This window comes from Siphateles boraxobius, unplaced genomic scaffold, assembly GCF_051911475.1.
Source record: "Siphateles boraxobius isolate OS27281-9 unplaced genomic scaffold, OSU_SipBor_1 51, whole genome shotgun sequence".
Classification (NCBI taxonomy): Eukaryota; Metazoa; Chordata; class Actinopteri; order Cypriniformes; family Leuciscidae; genus Siphateles; species Siphateles boraxobius.
In genome coordinates, this window is record NW_027509153.1 from 887,665 (window position 1) to 895,000 (window position 7,336).

Genomic DNA, 7,336 nt, shown 5'->3' on the forward strand with positions numbered 1-7,336 from the left:
ATAACAGTATCCTGGTGGAGTGGACTACGCGAGTGCCCTTGGTGCACGAGCAGAAGGATTTTTCCTTTCATTACACAATGACATTAACCATTCATATAGTGCAAATAATCTACTGAACCTTTCCTGTCCTTGTCGGTACGTGGGAAGCGGTCCAGACACGATGATCGTTGCTTCAGGCGATGTGCTACGTACCGTCTCGATCAGGCTCCTGTAGTCCTTCTTCAGAACCTCTGTCTGCCGCAGCCTGATGTCGTTCACTCCCGCGTGCAGCACAACAGCTCCGACGCGTTCGTCACCGTCAGGATCTCGGGAACCTGTGCAGCGACATCTAGAACACGAGCACAAGGAAAGCAGTGAGTGCGCACCTTACCCTTACCTGAGGTAGCGCGGACATGACGGACGATGGAACTGCCGATGATCACGGCGTTGTCGCGTTCCGACTCGTGAAGAGGGGAGAAGCGGTTCCGGGTGGAGATCTCGAAGACCGGGAGAGGCGGAGAGGTTCTTGGTCTTGTCCTGGCTCGTGTCTTCCGCTGAGGAATCATCCAGGGCTCATGGTGTTGTGTCGGTGCCGGAGTGAATGAAGCAAGGGATGATCGCATCCTGGGTGCTTGCGTCCTGTGCAGAGAGGCACACGGAGAAGATGAGGTTGTAGTCAAAAAGTTACTAACCACTGACTTGTGAGCATCGGCGCGTGATGTTTCAAGCGCTGAACGCCGATCTCGCAGCTCGGCTTGCCTCTCTAGCAGACCACGGATCTGCTTCTCCACGGACTCCAGCTCCAACAGCAACGAATGCAGCTCGAATGTGTCCTCACCTGCACTCAGAGGTAACGTTAGACACACATCCGATATATTCACCATTATAACAGATGAACAGTAAATTAGTAGTGATACTACCAATATCACTTCTAATTTAGGACTGAAATCCTGGATATAACCCGTATCCTTTCAGTGAAACGGGTGTAAATGAGACAATCAATAGGCGAGAGGCCACGCGTGCGATGCTAGCGGGCTAAAGGCTAGTAGCGGAGATTCGAAAAGTTGGATCTAAGTAGCTAAATCAAAGCAATCCGATTGTTTTTTATAAGGAAAGGTATTGAAGATAAGTTCACATGCTATAAAAATAGAAAGTGCTTGTTTATAAATGAGTGGTAAAGAAGAAAATCAAGGATTTATGAATCAATTCGACGGAGCTCCAAACACAAACCGCACGCCCATGCGCAAAGAGTTGTGTCTTGCATTTCTAATCACATTTGGCCGGCTGCGTCAGTTAATGAGCATGCGGTTTAATGAATTACCGGAGAACGTGCTTCATGAGGCTCAAACGCACTCACACGCAAGGTCTCTCGCTCTCTCCCTCTCCGCCGTGCGCGCGCTACACAGTTTGGAGCACAGTTCTCACATGCGCGCTCTTGCTCGCTCGCTCTAGATTCCAGGAGATTTGAACTAATTTGCAGGCATCAGGGAGCCGCTATCAATATGCGGGAGACTCCCGGAACTTCTGGGAGACTTGGGATGTCTGCAATATTAAATTACGGAAAGAACTGAGTTTCACTTTGTAGTATATTCTTGTAGTTTTAATAGGTTTTCAAAGTAACTTGAAAGTAAAGTAATTAGTAATCTGATTTTACTTGCAGTAATCAGTAATGTAATCAAATTACAATTTTAAAGTAGTAATTAGTGATTTGTAGTGGATTACTTTTTTGAGTAACTTACCCAACACTGGTAACCATACAGCTTTACATCTGGTGTTTGTTCAATCCAAATCATAAGTAAGCCTCACCCTTTTTTTACATTTGGGGTTTTGTGAATTTAGTTTACCTCTTAGATTTTTTTGTTAAAGGTAAAGGGGGAATGGAACATAAAAATCTTTAAACCCTACTTTTGTTTTTTATCTATTTTGCAGCTTTACCATAGCCTATTCCCAATTTATTTTCTCTTTTTTTCTGCAATGTATTATATTGTTTTATTGTAAAGTGCTTACGCTTCTCGCCTCATTCAATGTCCTGTTATACTGTATATCTGCTCTTGCTGTATGTGGTGTCGTCAGGGTTCCTGAGTGCTATAGCCTCATATTTACGACACAGTTTCTGTAAACTTTATTTTGGTTTTCTTTCTTTTATTATTTAGAGTAGTTTTCTTTTGCAGTCCCTAGTTAATGTGTTTCTCTTTTCTTTTCTCTCCTGGAGCAATTTAGGACTTGGAGTGGAACAGGGGAGGCTAGCTGCTTTCATTCGGTGGTGTGCTTCACATAGTAGGATTAGATTAAATTGTGATTTACTTTTCCCTCCACTTGTTAATGCCACATTATCACCAATACATGACCAACTTCATCTGATGAGATTTACTCCTGCATTTTTTGGCATAACAAATATGTATCAGAAGGACAGTTAAAGCAGCGAAAGAAAAACTAATGTTAAAAAGTCAATGGTTAAGAGCCCAATAAATATTGATCACCATAATTTTTTTTTTCAATAAGACATCAACAACTAAACATCTTAATAAGAACTTTTGTATGAAAGAAAGTTAAACTGGATTGTAATGAAGATGTTGTGATCTTGAGAGATCTGTTAGTGTTTAATGTTCTGTTGCTGCCTGTCATTTGTAGGGCCCTATAATTTTCGCGATCGCGAAATTGGCAAATTAACACGGAATCTAGTGTCAACGCGGAATTTCGCGGAATTTTACATATTTTGAATGAAATTCTGTTTTTGTGTGGGAGAAGAACGTATGTCTGGGGAAAATGTAGAACGGGGGAAGAAAATCTGGGCGACACAACCCCTCCCGTCATTTCAGTTCCAATGACGGCATCAAAACAATGAAAGCATGGCGAAGCGGGACTCCACGGCTCTGCTTTCCTCAGCGAAAAAGTTAAGAAACTCGACGCTAAGCCCTCAGTACCGAGCCAAGCAGTTCACACGTGACTTTTATGAAGTGTTTCCCACACATAATTCGTGGCGAAGAATCAACACCGGCCACCACATATTGCGTTTCGTTGATTTTTTTTAACGCTTTTAGTTGCATTTCCTTTCCCTGCTCTCCCTCCGTCTGTCTGTCACTCTCTCTCTCACACACACACACACACACACACACACACACTCTCTCTCTCTCTCTCTCACACACACACACACACACACACACACACCCATCCCCTCCGTGCACACTGCGTCTGTCTATGAGGCGCCGGACTGGACCAAAGACCGTCCGACGGTGTCCGAGAGCGCGCTCGACAGTGCGCGAGAGAGAGACAGAGTGTGACTTTTATTTAAACTTACATAAACTAATATAATTTATTTTACTGGACAGTTTTAAGCTCCTAACCATATTTTGTTGTTACTTGAAGTAATTTAGAGTGCAGTGTTAGGTAACACTTTATATTACAACCCGCAAACAACTGCGTAAGTACACCGAAATTACGGTGTACGTTTCTGTAATTATAGTGCACTTCCGTGTAGGTATAAGTAAACAACATGTTAAGTTTTGGGTAATAAAGGGGTAACAAGCAGATATACAACCTGCAAAGAACTTCGTAAGTAAACCGAAATTACGGTGTACGTTTCGGTAATTATATATAATTACAGAAACGTACACCGTAATTTCGGTGTACTTACGCAGTTGTTTGCGGGTCGTAATATAAAGTGTTACCCAGTGTTACGTTGCATCATGTAGTATTTGTGCTGAAAAGTAAGATTAAATGTCTGTTACCTAGGTCAAATAGGTCATTCCTATTTTATTTGTGTACATTTTAATCATTAACATTAAAAGCACACTCTTTTTACGGCTAAAATAACAGTAAAGGGTGAAAAAAACTGAATTCCCCAAAATTAAAACGGAAAAAAACGAATTTTCCAAAATTAAAACGGAAAAAACGGAATTTGCAAAAGTTAAAATGGAAAACACGTAATTTGGGAAAAAATAAAACGGAATTTGGGAAAATGGGAAAAAATAAAACTGATTTTATAGGGCCCTACATTTGAATTAATTCAGGAAATACCTGTAAATATTTGTTAAAGTTTTTTTTTTGCACTTTGTTTAAATAAAAAATGTTACTTTAATTTGACAGTTTTTGTTTGCAGCCACTGCTGCAAGTCATTTGACAGTTGTTTACGATCAGTGTTGAGGAAGGAGAAAAATATCCATGAATAAAAGTTTGAATTTGTATCTGTTCCTGTAGTAACTTGAGAGAGATAGGTCTGAGAATTAAAGATTGATCATTTACTGAGTGTAACCCTTGTGAAGGAGATCATTTAGACTTATGCCTCGGAACTCTTGACTACTATTCCACACAATTCTCACTGGGGTTGAAGTGGAGTGCGGGTTTGGAGCAACCAGATGGCTGATGTACCATTTAGGTCCTCCCCACTTATTAATTTCCTCTTTTGTGAGTTTTGCAGCAGCACCTCTTGAAACCATTTCATGTATTTGTTCTTTGTATGCAGCCTTCCACACAGGTTCCTTTTCCAGACGCTTCTCAGTGTTTCTAAAGGTTGCCTCCACAGCCTGCCGATTATCTGGTTGTGTTGTGAGGTCTGTCTTCCAGGGATAAGCCGTGTCCCAGTGGGGAGAGTACTGTGTTTGTCTGCCAATACGTATGTTAGGCATTCTTTTATCTTTTCCAGGTCCCGCTCTTCCTCTTTCGCTCCAGGGGGTAACCTACCACACTTGCAGCCGCCACATTGAGGACTGCACGAAGCCCCGATGCTGTCCCAACTAAACCACTCGAAGACCTCTTTGTTGGTGGTTAAGGTGCTCCGGACAAGCGCATTTCCTTCCTCTTCTTGAGGTATGATGGTTTCTTTATACGCCATCGAGGCTGATCTCATGGTCCTTGCAAGGTGAGTTTCAGGGTGGTATACTGCCAGATCGACTGTCTCAATAAGATCGGGATGGGTACCCCAACAGTCTTCCCCAGCGGGCCGTCCCAGAGGACGAGGTCTCCCACAATTTTGATTGGCTGGGGAACAAGACGACCTTCCCGGTGACCGATAAGGAGGTCAATCTTTGTGGGACGAACCAGTTCGTCTCTGGGTACATTGGGGAAGAACTTCTTCAGTTGCTTGGCAGTGACTGGTTGAGTCACCTCTGCGATGTCTTCCAGGCCATAGCAGAGAATTCTATACTCTGCCACTTCTCCCTTGGGTGTCTTCACTTTCAACCGCAGGGAATATCTTTTGGTAAGGACAGTCTTCTTCATCCCCCTGACTCCATGGACTATAAGCCTGATATTCTCACTGCACAGTCCAAGGCGATCAGCTGTTCCATTGGTGATATAATTGGTGTCAGATGTGAGGTCGATTAGTGAGCCAATAAGGCAACCCGAGTTTGTCATTACTTCCATCAGCATCATCACCACTGGATGTTCTTGCAGTCCATCTCCAGCCTTGGCACATACAGTTGATGATATTTAGTTTGAGAACACATTCTTGCATTTCTCTCTTTGTTCTGGAGTAAGCTCTGCAAGAAACTCTTCTTGTTTGTTGGTTAGGCAAAGTTTCTTTCCTCCAATTTTTATGGTACTCTGCTCCATAAAAATTGTGGCTTAGGACACAGAAGGTAATTGTGGTCCGATACCCCTCCTTTCCGACAGTCTACTTTTGGGCAGAGGTATCTGGGTGTGCATCCTTTCCCATCCTTGGGGTGAGGCCGCAAACACTTGGAGCACAACCATAGCTTCTTCACATGGGCCCTTTTTCTTAAGAGATCTTCTTCCCTGGAGACCTTGCACGCAAATAGCTTGCCGGCATGTGAGTCATCTTCACAGACAGTACAGCTGGGATAGTCGTCCTACTGACCTGCTTTGGATTTAATGAATGCCTTCCTCCCTCTCTTATCTGGGTATTCTGCAGCACCCTTTTCCACAGGGCCTTTATCTGCAGGGCTTGGCTCCAGCTGGTCCAACTCCTCAAGAATCTCCTCATGGTTCTTCAAGAATCCTATGAGGCAATCAAAATGATGCAGTGGAGAGAACCTGTTTGCCGGGTCAGTTTTGTGCATAATCCACTCCTTCTTGAGTGAACTGGGAAGCTTGCTTTCAAGAGATTGAGCAACAACACAGTTCTTCACGGCGTCTTCTTCACCAAGAATCTGGAGGTTGCACAGTGCCCTTTCCACAGCCTGTATCAATTCAATGGTTCTTCTTGGATTGTTTCCTTTATCGGGGGGAAGAGACTGGACCTCGTTGGTGACCATTAGGACTATTTTCGCTCTGTTCCCGTAATTGCTGTCCAGTAGCCTAAACATATCATCGGCGGATCCACAGCTAAATAGGACAAGATCCTTCTTGACCTTTTCGTGCAGACTATTTAATAAGTGGAACCTTTTTAAACATTCCACACCTTGTGGGTTACCCAATTCTTGTAGGTCCTCCCACTCAGTCTTCCAGCAGTTATAGTTCCTCATGTCACCAGAGAAAGTGGGTAGCCGTGCTTTTTCAGGGCTGATTTGAGGCTTGAGATTAGAGTTTCCTTTGGTTCTTTCTGGGCTGCTTTGCTGTAAGAGAGGCCGGGTGTTCATGTTTAATGCCCTAGTGTACCTTTTGGGCTTCAGCTTGCGATCGGCAGACATGTCAGGGAGAGAGAGGAAAGAAGCATCTTGTATCGGATCCATAATATATCATACATAATATACCATAAATTCTGAATAATACACAAATATAAATAAATATAAATTCCAACATAGCCAATACTATTGTCATGTTTCAATGTTTTTGAGGTCTGTTTTGTGATCTTGGTTTCCCCTGTCTTTGTGATTTTGGTTTAGTCCTGTTATTATTTCAGTTTTGAGATCTTGTTTCCCCCCATCTTTGTGATTTTGGTTCAGTCCTGTTAGTTTTCCCGCTCCTCGTTTGTGTTCAGTTTCTTCACCTGTGTTCTGCTTATTATCCCATTAGTCCCTGTCCATTTAAGACCTGTGTTTTCCCTCAGTGTTTGTTGGTCGTCGTCCTTGTATGGTTGTGTCTCTGAATTCCTGGAGTTTGTTATTTTGTTTCTGTATGTTCCTGAAGTTTATTTTGTAATTAAATTAACTACTTTGAAGTTCCTGCATCCTCGTCTTCAGCTAACTGCACACAACCTGACAGAACGACCAACCCAGACAAGATGGATTTGGCTGGCCATGACCTGACGGATTACCTCATCAGGATCCTGATGGAGAGAGGTCTCCGCATCACCATCACCCCGGTGATGGCTCCAACCATCTTCGCCATGCCATCCATCCTCATCCATGGTTCTGAAGAGCCCTTTTCCCCGCTGGTCCCGTCCAGTTCCGAGTCCCATGATGTGCTGGTCCCGTCCAGTTCCGAGTCCCATGATGTGCTGGTCCCGTCCAGTTCCGAG